This window comes from Pongo pygmaeus, chromosome 19 (genome assembly GCF_028885625.2).
Source record: "Pongo pygmaeus isolate AG05252 chromosome 19, NHGRI_mPonPyg2-v2.0_pri, whole genome shotgun sequence".
NCBI classification, from domain to species: domain Eukaryota; kingdom Metazoa; phylum Chordata; class Mammalia; order Primates; family Hominidae; genus Pongo; species Pongo pygmaeus.
The window spans coordinates 61636106-61654748 of NC_072392.2; positions in this window are offsets into that span (position 1 = coordinate 61636106).

Below are 18643 nucleotides of genomic sequence, written 5' to 3' on the forward strand. Positions count from 1 at the left end.
TGCTTAAATTAGTTCATCTTGGCTTTCTGTTTCTTGAAACCAAATAATCCTTAGAGTAAGTAAGCACCTGCCTGGATTTTTCAGTCTACCTAATATATAGTCAGAGGTTATCCAGGGAAGCAGAACTACTACTTACGGGATAGGAAATGTATTCTAGGATGAGATCTTACACATTTGTAAGGGGAGCCAAGAAAGTGAAGGTCCAGGAGAAAAGTTGGGGATCAGAGAAGAGATTACTATTTGGTCAATCTGAGAAGCTAAGCACATCTAGCCCCAAAATAGGATGGCAAAACAAGCTCATGGGAGGTCAGTGGGAAGCCGTCCCTCTGCATAGCTACTGCCTTTGTGCATCACTGTCAAGTATCTGGTGGTGAGTCAAGAGTCACCATTGGGTTGGGCGCAATGGCTCACACCTGTAATCCCAGCACTTTGGGAGGCCAAGGCAGTTGGATCACTTGAGGCCAGGAGTTTGAGACCAGGCTGGCCAACATGACGAAATCAAGCCTCCACTAAAAATACAAAAATTACCTGGACGTGGTGGCATGCACCTGTAGTCCCAGCTACTTGGGAGGCTGAGGCACAATAATTGCTTGAACCTGGGAGGCGGAGGTTTCAGTGAGCCAAGGTCACGCCATTGCATTCCAGTCTGGAGGACAGAGCCAGACTCTGTCTCAAACAAAATGAAACAAAACAAACAAACAACACCATTGTTCCATAGCATCAGCATTGGTAAGAAGAGGTAGATTGGGAGCAGAAGACAGCAAAAAGAAAAAAAACGGGCCCTACACCTGGAACCAGAGATGCCAGTGGTCATAGGCACCTCTGCATCTGTCTGTAACCACTTCTAATCACTACAGCCTACAGAGGGTAATGGCTGCTGCTTCACCTCTGTCTAATATCCTGCGAATTCCTCTTTTGGCGAACTCACTCTTGAAACCATATGGGGAATGGGATTCTGGGAAATGTAGATCCCAACTTATTCAAGTTGACACAGTACAAATTGCCCTAGCCTTAAGCCAGGCAGCCACAAATTGAGGACTTTATGTAAAGGTTCCCCAGCAAAGAAGGAGAACCAGCTGTTACATCATTTGACTTATCCAGGAGCCCTGCAGCAGTCTGCCCCTGCTCTTCTCATTGGGAAAATTTTCTCACACCCTTTCTGGTTCCTAGCCTTTCCAGCCCTCTTCTCTATATCTCAGAGCTCTTGAACCTCCTTTGAACCTGGAGGCTAAGCCCTGCCACAATTTTTAGGAGCGATCCTGATTTTAGAAAGAAAGAGTGGGATGTTTGGCTTGGTACTGGGGAACACAACACAAAGTAAGTTTGCTCTGGGGTCTGCTTGGACTTCTGGCCCCTGTCTTAGGTTCTGTCGGCTAGCTTCTGCCTCACTCCTGGGGCCAAAAGTCCTCCCCCAACCCAACTTTTTTTTTTTTTTTTTTAAGACACAGGGTCTGTACCCAGGCTGCAGTGCATAGTGCAGTGGTGTGATGATGATCTGCTGAGCACTCCCTCCAGGACTTCCAGGACTAAGTCCCTCCCCATGCTCCACCCATCCAGCGAGGGGCAGTGTTGCTGCTTACCTGCTGACATGCTTTCCCAACAACAGCTCCCACAAGCTTGATTTCTGATTACAGCCAACCTATAACATGCTTGAGCAACACTTTTCCAAGCCTTTTTGAATCTCTGTGTTGTTTGTGCAGATGCCTCTTGTTCTCCACAATCAAAGGCTCGCTGCTGCTTGTGGATAGCCTCGCGTCTCATGTTAACCTCCTTTTCAACTTTCACTAAAGTTTAACTCTCCTTTGATGACCCTTTTTGGGGTCATATTCAAACAGCTTCTTCAATGTCTTTTTTTTTTATTAGAGTATAAGTGGGGGCCAGGGGCAGTGGCTCATTCAAGTAATCCAGCACTTTGGGATGGGCAGGAGTTAGAGGCTGTGGTGATCACACCATTGCATTCCAGCCTGGGTGACAGAGGGAGACACAGAGAGAGAGAGAGACAGACAGACAGACAGACAAGTGCAAGTGGGCCTGGTCAACCCCTTCTAGCCCAGCACAGCTGAGTTTCACATTCAGTTATATTTCATTTTCTGGCTGAATTTCTCTTCAGTTTAATACCAGTAAGAAGCAGCTGACTTTTTTCCAGAGAAAAAAACATTGTGGTCATTTTTATTTTTTTAATTACCGAAGGAAAATTTCTGCATACCCAACCATGAACAAAGAACCACAAAGTTATGGTGAGATGGAATGCCAGCCATTCACTTAAGTCGTTCTTAGGTCCTCAGGTGTTTAAGATCCTTGTCCTGGCAAAATGGCAAATGACTACATATCATGGATCTCTGGGATCACCCCAAAGTATTTTGAATGGTGACTGTGGTATACAAGAGTGCCAAGGGTGTTAATTAAATATCTGATCTGTTGCTACCCTCTGTCCACCTCTTGTTATACGAGATGACTCTGAGGCCTCCCATTTTACTATAAAACTGTTTATTATCAGCTTCCTTGCACCCCAAGTCCCGAGTTCTGCCTGCCATACTGGATGGCCTCCCGGCACCCACACTCATGGGCTTCCCTCCCAGGGCATGCCCCACCCCAGTGGGCATGTCACGTGCCAGGCATCCACACCTCCCAGTGCATCTTGTTTCCTCAATACTAGACCCAGTTGGCTAGAAGGACTGTCATTACCAATAGCACATTAAGCCCTGAAGGTACTGACTCATGGAAATTGTTTTAAATACCTCTGCTTGCTCTCCAGGGAAACAGATCAAGAGAAAATAAAGGCATCTTTGAGGTATGTTTGGATCATTAAATCATCTCATATGAGCCATGCTAAGGTCTAACTAGTCCAGCAAGATTATAATTGACCACATGATAGCCATCAAATTAGGCTTGAGTTCAAGTGTATGATCCAATGGTACTTCTATGTGCTCTACAGTTCATTGGACTCCCTGTGTAATCACTGTGTAGAGTACCTCAAACCCATTTTATAGAAGCTGGAGTGGCACATGTTTATTGTTTCAGGTGATTACAGATTTTATAATCTTTTAGGATGTATTTTTGACTTATTTAGTTCTGAGTCCTTGGTCAGGAGTACATGGTCCCATTTTACTGGTTTTCCTATGGTAAAATGCAATGTACCTATTTTTTTCATTCCATGAATATTTTAATGTTTAAACGATCCACTCTACACTAAGCACATCATGAGCGTTCAGCCTCAGACTTGGCACTGAGGTTATGGGCATGTGTGGCACAGGATAGTGGGAAGGGCTTCAGCCTGAAACTTCATGAAATAAGTATGATCTTTGGGCCATGCAGGTGGCTCACACCTGTAATCCCAGCACTTTGGGAGGCCAAAGCCGTCACTTGAGACTAGGAATTTGAGACCAGCCTGGCCAACATGGTGAAACTCTGTCTCTACTAAAAATACAAAAGTTAGCTGGGTGTGGTGGCACACATCTGTAATCCCAGCTACTCGAGAGGCTGAGACAGGAGAATAGCTTGAACCTGGGAGGTGGAGGTTGCGATGAGCCAAGATCACGCCATTGCACTCCAGCCTGGGTGAAAGAGCTAGACTCTGTCTCAAAAAATGTGTGTGTGTGTGTGTGTGTGTGTGTGTATAAAATCTTTGGAGGAAAAGCTCTATTCTAGGACTTGTAACTGTGACAAGTTTCCTAAATGGCAATAAATAAATAAATAGAATAGGGAGTAGAATAGGGAGACTGCTGGTTAGTTGGGATGGGCCTTGGCCAGGTTTTCTCTTGTCTTAGTTCATTTTCAGTTCTTTATAACAGAACACCTGAAACTGGGTAATTTATAAATGAAAGAAATGTGCCAGGCACAGTGGTTCACACCTGTAATCCCAGCACTTTGGGAGGCCAAGGCAGGCGGATCACGAGGTCAGCAGTTCGGGACCAGCCTGGCTAACATGATGAAACCCCGTCTCTACTAAAAATACAAAAATTAGCTGGACGTGATGGCGGGTGCCTGTAATCCCAGCTACTTGGGAGGCTGAGGCAAGAGAATCACTTGAACCCAGGAGGTGGAGGTTGCAGTGAGCCCTGACGGTGCCATTGCACTCCAGCCTGGGCGACAGAGCAAGACTCTGTCACCAAAAAAAAAAAAAAAAGAAGAAGAAGAAGAAGAAATGTATTTCTTATAATTATGGAAGCTGAGAAATCCCAGGTTGAGAGTTTGCATCTGCTGAGGGTCTTCTTGCTGGTGGGGTCTCTCTGGAGGCAACTCAGGGCATCACAGGGCAAGGGGCTAAGTGTGCTAGCAAAAGTCTCTTTATCTTCTTATAAAGCCATCAGTCTCGCTCCCATGATATCTCATTAATCCATGAACCCATTAACCCTTTAATCCACGAATGAGCTAATCCATTCATGAGGGTTCTGCCCTCGTGACCCAATCACCTCTTAAATGTGCCACCTCTCAACACTGCCACATTAGGAATTAGATTTCAACATGAGTTTTGGAGGAGACAAATATTCAAACCATAGGTCCTCCTAAGACTCAACACCTTCAGCTTCCCCTAGTTTTCCTCCTATGGAATTTCAGCTCATTCTTTGCTCTTACTCTGGACAAAATGGAGTCATTCCTTTGTCCCTAGCCCTATTTTGGCTACAGGCCTGAGCACTCTTCCTCTGTAACCATAGCCCCTCCTATTAAGCACCTATTGTAGGCCAAATTATGGCTCCCCAAATATCTTAATCCTCAGAACCTGTGAATATGCTACCTTACACCATAAAGGTGTCATTGAGGTAAGGATCTTGAGATGTGGGGCAATTATCCTGGATTATCTGTATGGGCCCACTGTGAACACAAAGGTCCTTATAGGAGGGTCAGGGTCAGAGGAGGAGATGTGAATATGGAAGCAGAAGTCCAAGCAGTGCAGAGCCATGAGCCAAGGAATATGGGCACCCTCCGAAAGCTGAAAAAGGCAAGGAACAGAGTCTCCAGGAGAAAGATAGCCTGACCACCATCTTGATTTTAGCCCTGTGAGACACATTTTCGATTTCTATCTCCAAAGCTGTAAGAGAATAAATGTGTGCCATTTTATGGCACTAAGTTCAGGGTGATTCATTCCAGCAGCAATAGGAAAGTACTAGAGCGTCCCAGCTAGCGCTGATGGGAAGATAGAGGCAGAGCCATGCTGCCCAATATGGTAGCCGCTTGCCACATGTAGCTATTGAGCAGTTGAAATGGGGTTAATATGAATTGAAATGTGCTGTAAGTATAAAATACACACCAGGCCTGGCGTGGTGGCTCATGCCTGCAATCCCAGCACTTTAGGAGGCCGAGGCAGGTGGATCATTTGAGGTCAGGAGTTTGAGACCAGCCTGGGCAACATGCTGAAACCCCATCTCTACTAAAATACAAAAATTAGCTGGGCATGGTGGCAGGTGCCTGTAATTCCAGCTACTCAGGAGGTCAAAGCAGGAGAATCACTTGAACCCAGGAGGCAGAGGTTGCAGGCAGCCAGGATTGTACCACTATACTCCAGCCTGGGCGACAGAGCAAGATTCCATCTCAAACAAAACAACACAACAAAACAGATTTTAAGGACTCAGTTAACATGTTAGATACAAGGGGTTTAATAAAATATTAAAATTACTTTTATCTGTTTGTTTTTACTTATTTAAATGTGGCCACTAGAAAATTCAGAAGCATACATGTAGCTTTCATTGTATTTCATCAGGGCTGCTCTAGATGAATCTCACTACTGCAGTTTCTTTTCTCTTTCTTTCTTTCTATTTTTTTTTATTTTTTGAGACAGTCTCACTCTGTCGCCCAGGCTGGAGTGCATTAGCATGATCCCGGCTCCCTGCAACCTCTCCCTCCCAGGTTCAAGTGATCCTCCCACCTCAGCCTCCTGAGTAGTTGGGACTACAGGCATGCACCACCACACCCGGGTAATTTTTGTAATTTTTGTAGAGATAGGACTTTTCATGTTGCCCATGACAAAACTGGACTCAAGGCATCCACCTACCTTGGCCTCCGAAAGTGCTGGGATTACAGGTGTGAGCCACCATGCCCCACCTCACTGCTGCAGTTGCAGAAGTCACTCTGAAACCCTACTGGATTGGCCCAGACCTTCTGCTCCCAGCTCATATGCCTTTGGTTCCTGTCAAGTATTCTAGGACACTACCAGAAGAGAACCCTGCCCTGAACTACCCTGAACCTGTCTGGTTTGGGCTCTGATATCCTGCCTTAAGTTTTTCAAACTTCACTTTTGTGAGCTGGGAACATCTTCAAGAAAAAGAACACAAAATCAGGCAAGCACTAAAACCTTGGAGCAATCTGTACAAATGAGGGACCTCAAAACTTAAGCTTCATTCGCCTCATGGTAAATCTGCCTCTGCCCTGTCTCCCATATCTCACCCAGCGTGGCTCCTTTCCCTATTCTAATCTGCCGAAGATCCCACTCTCCAGAGATCTTTGACTAGTTCCTACGACAACATCCAAAGTGACCACTGCCCTTAACCCAGGCAAGCGGGGAACTTGAGCTTTGGAGGACCGCACATATAACAAACACAACACATTTATATATTAAGGAATGTATGGGTGTCTGCAACTTGATATTTGCCCCTTAGTGCTGGCATGGTACAACCAATATACCCCACCCATCTGTTCTCATGACTTACGCTGTTTCAGGGCCCAAGAAATTCCTTCTTTACACTCTAGCCCTATGTCCTTGAAACAAAAAAAGGAAATTAATCAGAATGCCATGGAGATTTGTAAGTTGTGCCACTGCTAACATAGAGCTAGACACTGCTTTAGATCTCAGGGAGGAGGAGACATTAATAAAAAAAAGACTAATGAACTTGTCAAATCTTCTCAGCACAAATGCAATAGATTCTTGCATAATAAGGTACCATTTGTCAGTGATGCATGATTCTGGTATTTGCAACAGTTGCAAGTGACAGCTGAATATTTTGTAACATTAAATAATTCTTATTATTCTTACATTTGTATATACGCAGGTATAGAGACAACATTCATCAAACGATATGAATTGACAACTACGTGGACAAATACAATGATAACCAGATTGACACTGAATGCTAGAGTTATGAATTCTTATAAAAACATTAGTATTTCCAGAAATTTAAATACAAATTCAGCCTTATTTAAATATTTTTAAATAAAATAATTTAAAAATTGCTTAAATAATTTGAATAAGTATAATTTAATAAGTATAAATAAATAATTTAAATAAGTATAAGTCAAGATCACATTGAGATAGAAAATACAGAAATGGGCTGGGCACGGTGGCTCACACCTGTAATCCCAGCACTTTGGGAGGCTGAGGCAGGCAGATCACTTGAGGTCAGGAGTTCGAGACCAGCCTGGACAACATGGTGAAACCTCGTCTCTACTAATAATGCAAAAAAAAATTAGCCGGGCATGGTGGCGCACGCCTGTAGTCCCAGCTACTCGGGAGGCCGAGGCAGGAAATGTACTTGAACCCGGGAGGTGGAGGTTGCAGTGAGCCGAGATTTCACCACTGCACTGCACTCCAGCCTCGGCAACAGAGTGAAAAACTGTGTCACAAAAGAAAGAGAGAGAGAGAGAAAGAGAGAGAGAGAGAAAGAAAGAAAGAAAAAGAAAGAAAGAAAGAAAGAAAGAAAGAAAGAAAGAAAGAAAGAAAGAAAGAAAGAAAGAAAAGAAAGAAAGAAAACACAGAAGTGGAACTTAGAGAACAAAAAGCCTGAAAGAAGAGAAAATAGAAAGCAGTTTGCTTAAATTTCTGAAAACTGGAAACAATGAAAGTGAATCGACGTCTGCTGAGGATGACTCACATAAAATTTGCAGACAGGACTTTTACAAATTCCTTATTTAATAAAGATTTAATTACTAATCGTATGAAAATGAACAAAAAATATCTTCAAACCAATAATGTGAAAAGATCAGTTGAAATCCGTACAACTTGACATTCTTCCCTAAATGAAGACTGAATTATTGATCAAAATAAGAACAAGAAAAGAATTATTTGTAACAAATTTATAACTCAAAAACCCAAATGCAACTCCAGCATGTCTGTTAGTAAGTGAAGAAAATTGCATTTATAAAAGCTGCAATTGAATGTGAAAATCAAAAACCTCTGGGGCTTTATTATGCTTTTTGGGTGGTGATCCTAAAAAATGGTGATCACATCCTTCTAATAGCATAAAGATGTTTCTAGCAAAATGCAATTCAATTCAAATTAATGAGCCAGTTGCGGTGGCTCACGCCGGTAGTCCCAGCACTTTGGGAGGCCGAGGTGGGTGGATCACCTGAGGTCAGGAGTTCGGGACCAGCCTGGCCAACATGGTGAAACCCCGTCTCTACTAAAAATACAAAAACATAGCTGGATGTGGTGGTAGGTGCCTGTTGTCCCAGCTACTCGGGAGGCTGAGGTAGGAGAATCACTTGAACCCGAGAGGCAGAGGTTGCAGTGAGCCAAGATCATACCACTGCACTCCAGCCCGGGTGACAGAGAGAGAGAAAAAAAAAAGAAAAACCCACAAATTAATCATTACAACTTCCCACTGCATGAACATGGCAGATAATTATTTAATTTTATATCAAAATTATTTTAGATGGAGAAAGAAATTGCAGAAATCGGTATTACTTTTTATATATGTATTTTTTAATATCCTAAATACAAAGTATTTTGTTGCTACTGTGACAGAGTTTTACAACAAATTCTGGGCTACAGAGAAATGCCCTCTCTCAATAAATAAATAAAGGTAATTTTACAAAAAAGCATTGAAAAAATCAAGCATAGGCTGGGTGCGGTGGCTCATGCCTGTAATCCCAGCACTTTGGGAGGCCAAGGCAGGCAGATCACTTGAGGTCAGGAGTTCAACACCAGCCTGTACAACATGGTGAACCCCATCTCTACTAAAAATACCAGAATTAGCCGGCTGTGGTGGCGGACGCCTGTAGTCCCAGCTACTTGGGAGGCTGAGGCAGGAGAATCACTTGAACTCGGGAGGCAGAGGTTGCAGCGAGCTGAGATCACACCACTGCACTCCAGCCTGGGCGACAGAGTGAGACTCCGTCTCAAAAAAAAAAAAAAAAAAATCAAGCATAATGATATTTGTGTCAATGACAGCTCAATGTTTATAGAAAACAGTGGACATTTTCTAGATTTTATAGAAATGATGTGATGCAAAAATGTTTATCATGTAATACAGGTTTTAAAAAATGCATTAAATGACCAGGCACAATGACTCATGCCTGTAATCTTAGCACTTGGGTAGGCTAAGGTGGGAGGATCATTTGAGCCCAGGAGTTCGAGACTAATCTGGGCAATATAGTGAGACTCCATCTCTGTAAAAATAAAAATAAAAATAATTATATATTTTAAAATGCCCTAAATGATTGCCATGTGGAATGGAGAACTCAAAATGAGGTTACTACTTTAATTGGTTTTAAAGTGAGAGAAGAAATCATAGACAACATATTTAGAAGTAACTCTTACTCAGTTTAAATAGATTATATTATGGACAAAAATCATGGAATATTTAAACATTTTTAAATATTTGTGATGAGCCCGGTGAATACTATATGTCTCTTTCAGTTGCAAATGGCAAAAATTAAATTAGAACTGTCCTAAGCAGAAAAGGGAATTTATTTACTGGCTCGCCTAAGTTTAGGGGTGTTGGCTTCAGACACAGTTGGATCCAGGTACTCAAATATGTCATCACTCATCCATCTGTCCTTTGTCTGGGCTTTGTTCTCAGTGGATGTCTCCCCAAGTCATAACAAGAATGGCCTTCAGCAGCTTCACATTTATTTCCCATCAACTATGAAAGGGTGGATCACCTGAGGTCAGAAGTTTGAGATCAGCCTGGCCAACATGGTGAAACTCCGTCTTTACTAAAAATACAAAAATTAGCCAGCCATGGTGGCAAGTGCCTGCAATCCCAGCTATTCAGGAGGCTGAGGTGGGAGAATCACTTGAACCCGGGAGGTGGAGGTTGCAGTGAGCCGAGACTGCACCACTGCACTGCAGGCTGGGTGACAGAGTGAGACTTCATCTCAAAATAATAATAATAATAATTAGTTAAAAATAAATAAATAAATAAAATATGGTCTAACTCCCTACTTTAACAAATATAGCTTTATAACAACAAAACAAATACTTTAATGACAATGAAATTTTAAAAATTCATAGAACTGTGGTTTTTACATGACTGAAAGTAGGGGAAATAGCAAAGATAACTGAATGTAATGATTACTGCAGATGTACAACCAATGAAATGTTAATTGATTTCAATATCTTTGTTTTTTCTCCCTTCTGGTAGTTCATCAATATGTATACTACATGATACATCTTTTCCATGATTTTTGTCCTTAATATAATCTATTTAAACTGAGTAAGAATTACTTCTAAATATGTTGTCTATGATTTCTTCTCTCACTTTAAAACCAATTAAAGTAGTGACCTCATTTTGAGTTCTCCATTCTACATGGCGATCATTTAGTGCATTTTAAAATATATAATTATTTTTATTTTTATTTTTACAGAGATGAAGTCTCACTATATTGTCCAGGTTACTCTCAAACTCCTGGGCTCAAATGATCCTCCCACCTTAGCCTACCCAAGTGCTAAGATTACAGGCATGAGTCATTGTGCCTGGTCATTTAATGCATTTTTTAAAACCTGTATTACATGATAAATATTTTTGCATCACATAATTTCTATAAAACCTAGAAAATGTCCAGTTTTCTATAAACATTGAGCTGTCATTGACACAAATATCATCATGCTTGATTTTTTTTTTCATCACAAATATTCTCTTTCCTTTTCCAAACATGCAGTAGGCATGTACTTCCACGCTCTCTTTGAAGTGAGGTATGGTCATGAGACTTGCTTTGACCAAGGACATGAGAGGAGTCAGTGCATGCATGACCTGCCACTTACCCCTCTCCATCCCTTTTTCCGTTTTTATCCTTTTTCTTTGAGATGGAGTTTTGCTCTTGTTGCCCAGGCTGAAGTGCAATGGCACAATCTTGGCTCACTGCAACCTCCACCTCCTGGGTTCAAGCGATTCTCCTGCCTCAGCCTCCCGAGTAGCTGGGATTATAGGTATGTGCCACCACACCCAGCTAATTTTTTTTTGAGATGGAGTCTCACTCTATTGCCCAGGCTGGAGTACAATGGCATAATCTCCGCTCACTGCAGCCTCCACTTCCTGGGTTCAAGTGATTCTCCTGCCTCAGCCTCCCGAGTAGCTGGGATTACAGGCACTCACCACCACGCTCAGCTGATTTTTGTATTTTAGTAGAGAGGGGGTTTCACCACGTTGTCCAGGCTGGTCTTGAACTCCTGAGCTTGTGATCCGCCCGCCTCGGCCTCCCAAAATGCTGGGATTACAGGCATGAGCCACCACACTCGGACTAATTTTGTATTTTTAATAGAGACAGGGTTTCTCCATGTTGGTCAGGCTCGTCTCGAACATTACCTATCTGGTATGAAAGGAAAAAAAACAGCAGGCCCCAAACAAGGCTGAAGTTCCATGTCATCAAACCAAACCAAAGTTGTTTACTTGTAAGATCACATCTTCAAGAAATCAGGAGATGATAACCAAATCCTATTAAGCCAATAAGATTTCACTTACATTCTTACAAGGAAAGTAATCTTGAAATGATTAATGCACCATTTGTTCATTGTTCCTGCTTTCCTCTGTCTCTTTCTGCCTATAAAACTTACCCATTCTGTCTAGCTCATTGGCGCTCCTTTCTGTTTTGTAGATTGGATGCTGCGTGGTTCATGAATTTAATAAAAGCTAATCAGATTTTTGAAACTCAATTTGTTGACCTTTTGTTCTTTGATGACCACCTCACCTCCAATTTTAGGTTCTTCTTCTTTCTTCGTCAATAGACCTGTCTATACTTCTCATTAAGCAGTAATGGCTAAAAGCCATTATAGCCATTTGAGAAGCACTTTCTTTTTCTAATCTTTTTGCCTTGCTCCTCACTAGCATAGTGTTTAAGAGGACAGACTCTAGAGTCCAGCAAGCCAGACTCAAATCCCAGCTCTATCACATACTAGTTTTGTGACCTGAGCCAGTTAGTTAATTTGTCTGTGCCTCCATTTTCTTGTCTCTAGAATGAGGACAAAAATAGTACCTGCTTTTTACGACTGTTGTGAAAATTGAATGAGATATTTCACATAAACACTTAGCCCAATGTCTGGTACAGAGTGAGTGCTGAATAAATATTAGCTATCATTTATTAGTGCCTTATTAGTGCTTTATTGCTCTAAGCTTCAGCTTACCCAGTGATTCTGGCATTTCTGGCCCACCAGTGTAAGTTACAGTCAAGGAGTCTGTATCCCAAAATAGAACTCCTATATAATCCAGCAATCTTACTTCTTGGTATACAGTCATCCCTTGGTATCAGTGGGGATTGGCTCTGGGACCTCCCATTGATACCAAAATCCACAGATGCTCAAGTCCCTGATATAAAATGTTGTAGTATTTAGCTGGGATTGGTAGCATGCACCTGTAGTCCCAGCTACTTGGGAGGCTCAGGTGTGAGGATCGCTTGAGCCCAGGAGATCAAGGCTGCAGTGAGCCATGATATTGTCACTGTTCCCCAGCTTGGGTAATGGAGTGAAACGCTGTCTCAAAAAAAAAAGTTGTAGTATTTGTGTATGACCTGTGCACATTCTCCTATATACTTTAAATCATCTCTAGATTACTTACAATACTCAATACAATGTAAATGCTATGTAAATCATTTTTATCACTCAGGCTAGAGTGCAGTGACACAACACAGCTCACTGCAGCTTCCATCTCCTAGGCTCAATGCATCCTCCTGCCTCATCCTCCTGAGTAACTGAGACTACAGGTGTGCACCACTGTGCCAGGCTACATTTTCTACTTTTTTTTTTTTTTGAGAGGAAGTCTCACTCTGTCACCCAAGCTATGGTCCACCCAGGCTGGAATGCAGTGGCATGATCTTGGCTCACTGCAACCTCCGCCTCCCAGGTTCAAGCGATACTTCTGCCTCAGCCGCCCAAGTAGCTAGGATTACAGGCACATGCCACCATGCCTGGCTAATTTTTTTTTTTTTTTTTTTTTTGTATCTTTTAGTAGAGATAGGGTTTCGCCATGTTGGCCAGGCTGGTCTCAAACTCCTGACCTCAAGTGATCCTCCTGCCTCAGTTTCCCAAAGTGCTAAGATTACAGGCATGAGCCACCGTGTCCAGGTAACTTTTCTACTTTTTGTAGAAGCAGGGCGTCCCTATGTTGCCCAGGTTGGTTTTGAACTCCTGGGCTCAAGTGATCCTCCCATCTTGGCCTCCCAAAGTGCTGGGATTACAGGCATATGCCACCGCTCATGGCCTAAATAGTTATAATACACTGTTTGTTTGTTGCTTGTTCATTCGTTTGTTTTGAGATGGAGTTTCACTCTTGTTGCCCAGGCTGGAGTGCAATGGTGTGATCTCGGCTCACCGCAACCTCCACCTCCCGGGTTCAAGTGATTCTCCTGCCTCATCCTCCTGAGTAGCTGGGATTACAGGCATGCACCACCACGCCTGCTAATTTTGCATTTTTAGTAGAGACAGGGTTTCTCCATGTTGGTCAAGCTGGTCTCAAACTCCTAACCTCAGGTGATCCACCTGCCTCAGCCTCCCAAAGTGCTGGGATTATAGGCGTGAGCCACTGTGCCTGGCCCCAAAGTCCTGGGATTACAGGCATAAGCCACTGCTCATGGCCTAATTATTTAAAAAACAACAATCAAAAAAAGTCTGTACATGTTCAGTAGAGATGCAATATTTTAAAATATGTTTGATCCTTGGTTGGTTGAATCCATGGATTTGGAAACTACAGATATGGAGGGTCAACTGTGTATCCAAAGTAAATGAAATCAGTATCTCAAAGAGATATCTGCACCCCCGTGTTCATTGCAGCCTTATTCACAATAGCTAAGATGTGGAAACAACCCATGTTCATCAACAGATCAATGGATAAAGAAAATGCGGTATATATACATACATAACGGAACATTATTCAGCCTTTAAAAAGGACATTCTGCCATTTGGGACATGGATGAGCCAGGAAGATATTACGCTAAGTGAAATAAACCAGGCACAGAAAGACAATTACTCTATGATTCCACTTGTATGTGGAATCTAAAAAAGTTGAATTTGGCTTGGCGTGGTGGCTCCCACCTGCAATGCCAGCACTTTGGGAGGTTGAGGTGGATTGCTTGAGCTCAGAAGTTTGAGACCAGCCTGGGCAACATGGCAAAACCCCGTTTCTATAAAAAATACAAAAATTAGCCAGGTGTGGTGGCATGTGCCTATAATCCCAGCTACTTGGGAGATTGAGGTCAGAGGACCACTTGAGCTTGGGAGTTCAAGGCTGCAGTGAGCTGTGGTACCACCAGTGCACTGCAGCCTGGGTGACAGAGCAAGTCCCTGTCTCAATAAATAGATAAATAAAAATTTTAAAATTAAAAAGTTGAACTCATAGAAGCAGAGTAGAATGGTGGTTACCAGAGGCTGGGGTGTGAAGGAAGTGAAGAGATGTTGATGAAAGGGTACAAACTTTCATTTATAATATGAACAAGTTCTGGGGATCTAATTTACAACGTAGTGTACATTACTGTATCAATTACTTGAAATCTGATGAGGGAACAGAATTTAAATGACCTCACCCCACCACACACACACAGTGGTAACTATGGATGATGACAGGTATGTTAATTTGATTGTGATGATCATTATATAATGTATATGTATATCAAATCATGTACATATTAAATATATACAATTTTTATTTGTAAATTAAATTTTTTAATTAAAAATATTGACTGCTGCAGGCTCAAAAGACTAAAGGAAAAATGAAATGGATGCTATGTCTCAGACGTCTCCCGTTTCTTCATTTACCTGTAGCTTTGCTCACACTTCTTGCCTCTCCAGCTGCAAGGGACTCATAGCTGGTCCACAGCCACTTGGGAGCACCCTCGAGTTAGGGCCAATCTGTTCTTCCTCCTGACAGGTGCTTCAGATCCCAGCCAGCAAGGATCATTTTCAGAAACTTTCACTTTCATATCTAGCCAGAGCTGGAAACTGGGCATGTCCTTCCAAACAGTTGGCAGGAAGCTGGTTCCCAACCGCTAAGAAGCAATAAAACCAAGGCCACTCCTGCAGAAGAAGGCTTCTAACAGCACAGGATTCAAGCTCTATAGAGGTAACTCCCAGCCACAGTAGCAGTGTTTGTAAGTGTGGCTGGATCACTATTTCAGAGTTCCCCTTCACTCTCATCAAATCCCCTTAGGACCTCCCTGCAAACCTCACCTTTTGTAACTGAGTCACCCGCCTGCAGAACCAGATAACAAAGGTGAATTCAGGACAGTTATATGCAAAAATGCTGTTGGGCTGAGCCAAGACCAAGATTGGAGGACACATTTGCAGAGGAATATGATTGTATTTTTTTCCGTGTTTGTTTGTTTGTTTGTTTTTGTGTGAGACAGAGTCCCCTCTGTTAACCAGGCTAGACTGCAGTGGCGCAATCTCTGCTCACTGCAGCCTCCACCTCCTGGGTTCAAGCGACTCTCCTGCCTCAGCCTCCCAAGTAGCTGGGATTACAGTCATGCGCCACCATGCCTGGGTAATTTTTGTATTTTTAGTAGAGACAGGGTTTCTCCAATGTTGGCCAGGCTGATCTTGAACTTCTGACCTCAGGTGATCCACCCGTCTCGGCCTCCCAAAGTTCTGGGATTACAGGCATGAGCCATGCACCCTGACAATGATCTGGAAAAGATAAAACTATAGAGACAGTAAAAAGATCACTGGTTGCCAGGGATTAGCTACTCGGGAGACGGAGGCATGAGAATCACTCAAACCCAGGAGGCAGAGGTTGCATTGAGCCAAGATCACGCCACTGCACTCCAGCCTGGGCCACAGAGCCAGACTCTGTCTCAAAAAAAAAAAATATATATATATATATATATATATAATATATATAGTTATAGAGTCACACAATATGTATCACTTTCAGATTGGCTTCTTACATTTAGCAATATGAATTTAAGTTTCCTCCATGTCTTTATGTCTTTTGTTTTGTCTTGTTTTTCTTTTTTTTTCTTTTTTTTGAGATGGAGTCTCATTCTGTCGCCCAGGCTGGAGTGCAGTGGCATGATCTCAGCTCACTGCAAGTTCCACCTCCCGGGTTCAACAATTTTCCTGCCTCAGCCTCCCGAGTAGCTGGGGCTACAGGCACCTGCCACCACACCTGGCTAATTTTTTTTTTTATTTTTAGTAGAGACGGGGTTTCACCATCTTGGCCAGGCTGGTCTCAAACTCCTGACCTCGTGATCTGCCTGCCTCGGCCTCCCAAAGTGCTGGGATTACAGGCGTGAGCCACCACGCCTGGCCTTGTTTTGTCTTGTTTTTCGATTTTTGAGATGGGGGTCTCACTGTTTTTCCCAGGCTGGTTACAAACCTCCATGTTTTTTCCTGGCTTGATGCCTCATATCCCCCCCTCCCCATTTTTTTATTGTGGTAAAATACACACAACATAAAATTTACCACTGTAACCTTTTTTTTTTTTTTTTTGGCGGAGTCTTGTTCTGTCACCCAGGCTGGAGTACAATGGCGTGATCTCAGCTCACTGCAACCTCCACCTCCCAGGTTCAAGCGATTCTCATGCTTTAGCCTCCAGAGTAGCTAGGATTACAGGCACACGCCACCACACCTAGCTAATTTTTGTATTTTTAGTAGAGACATTGGCCATCTTGGCCAGGCTGGTCTCAGACTCCTAACCTCAGGTGATCTACCCACCTCGGCCTCCCAAAATGCTGGTATTACAGGTACGAGCCACTATGCCCAGCCCACTGTAACCATTTTTAAGTGTACACTTTAGTGATATTAAATACATTCATAATGTTCTGGTACCATCACCAGTATTCAGCTCTAAAACCCTTTTCATCTTGTAAAACAGAAATTCTATATCCATTAAGTAATAAAATTCTCCTTCCTCCTTGTTTTTTAGAGATGTGGTCTCATTTTATCCCCCAGGCTAGAGCACAGTGGCTCTAGCTCACTGCAGCCTCGAACTCCTGGGCTCAAGGGATCCTTCTGCCTTAACCTTCCAAGTAGCTGGGATTACAGGTGTGAGCCGCTGCACCTGGCTTGCTTTTCTGACAGGTTCTTGAAGGGAATCCATTAAAGCCTAATTAATCAGAGGTATCCCAGGAGTGAGCTTTCCTTCACTCTTTTGTATAAAGCTTCTCTTTGCTTTGTGAAGATCTGAGTGGCTATTGTTACAATGTGAATCAGGTTTCACTCTTAGGCAGTGGGTTCAGGAATAGAAAAAAACACCAACTTGCTCAGACACGTGTATCAAATGGCAAGATGATCTCACCAAGCACTGTCTTCCTCAGAATTTATTTTGGGTGCAACACACATTAAGGACATAGTGGTAAACCAGGCTTCGAAGCCATCTGTGTGAGAGATTTGCCAGAGGCATGAAGACATCGTATCCCCGGTGTCTCTGAAAAGGAGAGCTCTTCGCCATCACAGGCATAGGCAAGTACCCTGCAAATCGCTTCCCACTCAACACAATAGTTCTTGTTGCTATTTTGTGAGCTATGTCATACATGCAGAGGAGTAAAGAAAACATATATGTGTCGTTCAATTGTCAGTATAAATTGAACACCCATATAACCACCACCAGGTCTAGAATAGTATTCAGCCCCCTCCCAGCAGCCCCTGTGTGTCCCCCAGGGATTCCATCCCCTTCCCTCCCCCAGAAGTGGCCACTATCCTAACTTGTGGAAACTGTTTTCTTTCTTTCCTCTTTAGTGTTACAACTAAGTGTGCCCCATAAACAAGCATCAGTTTGTGAATGTCGTATAAATGGAATTAGACCGGGTGTGGAGGTTCACGTCTGTAATCTCAGCACTTTGGGAGGCCAAGGCAGGTGGATCAACTGAGGTCAGGAGTTCGAGACCAGCCTGGCCAATGTGGTAAAACCCTGTCGCTACTAAAAATACAAAAAAATTAGCTGGGCATGGTGGCAGGCACCTGTAATCTCAGCTACTCGGGGGGTTGAGGCAGAAGAATTGCTTGAACACTGTAGAGGTTGCAGTGAGCCGAAATCACGCCACTGCATGCCAGCCTGGGCAACAGAGGAAGACGCTTTCTCAAAAAAAAAAAGAAAAAGAAAAAGGAATGATATTGTATGTATTCTTCGTGACTTGTTTCTTCCTCACAATTGTTCTTAGACAAAGTGTGAAGAGGCCTTTTTGGTGCCTCCTGATGTTTTCCGGGATGGTGGATTCAGGAGTATGCTGTCTTCACAAACATTTCTGGCCTCAAAGTCACATTGAGCAGCTTGGGCCTCCTAGCTCAGCCACTTACTAACTGTGTGAACTTTCTTGTCCTGCTTTGTAAAATCAGAACAAATTATTCCTGTAGACATGAGCACCTCAAGAGCAGGAGTGTTCCTTATTTGCCATTCTGTTCTCAAGAACTTGCAGTGCCTGGTGTCTAATGAATCCTGAGTGAACACAGGAGACATGGTGAGATCACGTATGTGAGGGCCTAATACCACCCCTGATTTATAGCAACTGCTCAATACACGGGAGCCAATCTTATTATTGCCACAGTGTTATTTATTTGAATATGGGAGGC